Here is a 935-nt window from a genome sequence, read left to right as displayed (position 1 = left end):
AGAAAGAAAGAAAGAAAGAAAGAAAGAAAGAAAGAAAGAAAGAAAGAAAGAAAGAAAGAAAGAAAGAAAGAAAGAAAGAAAGAAAGAAAGAAAGAAAGAAAGAAAGAAAAAGAAAAAGAAAGAAACGAGAAAGAAAGAAAGAAAAGAAAACCATAGCACAATAATACAGAGCATGGACTTTAGCTACTGTGCCAATTATGGTAGCCACGAGCCACATGTGGCTACTTAAATTTAGCTAATTAAAATTAAATAAAATTAAAAATTTAGTTCCTCAGTCACACATGCCACATTTTAAGTGCTTAATAGCCACCTGAGGCTAGTGGCCATCCTGTCAGACAGTGCATATATAGAAAACTTGTGATATCAGAAAAAGCAGTTCTAGGACCTAATGATTTGGTTACCTTGTGCAAATTACTTTATGCCTCAGTTTCCTCATCTATAAATGGGATAATAAATAGTGCCTATTTCACAGGATTCCTCTGAGGATTAAATGAGTTAATATTTGTAAAGAGCTTAGAACAATGCATGGTACATGGTAAGCCCTAAATCAGGGTATGTCAAATAAATAAAAACACACTTAATTTCTTATCTGAAATATGGCATCCAAATCCAAATATATTCATCACGAATAAAAGGGGGTGGGGTGAGGAATTAATTCTTATTGTTTCCCACCAGCTGTGGTTCTCGTCCCACCTCTTCCTTTGGCCTCTACTCATGTTTGTTTTGTTCAGCTGGGATGACCACCAAGCAGGAGCTCTTCTCTATTGCACAGTGAGTGCTTGATAAATATTTATGCTAGAAATAATAATGATCTATATGGAAAGGAATCGCTCCATCATCTTGGAACCGTAGCCTCTGCCAAAAAGTAGATGACTTCAAGCAACTCGGCAATGCTCCATGGCAGATTAGGAGAGGAAGTGAAAAACTCAACTTGT

The sequence above is a fragment of the Pteropus medius genome, unplaced genomic scaffold (genome assembly GCF_902729225.1).
Source record: "Pteropus medius unplaced genomic scaffold, Ma_sr-lr_union100, whole genome shotgun sequence".
In the NCBI taxonomy this organism is placed as follows: domain Eukaryota; kingdom Metazoa; phylum Chordata; class Mammalia; order Chiroptera; family Pteropodidae; genus Pteropus; species Pteropus medius.
This window is presented reverse-complemented; position numbering follows the sequence as displayed.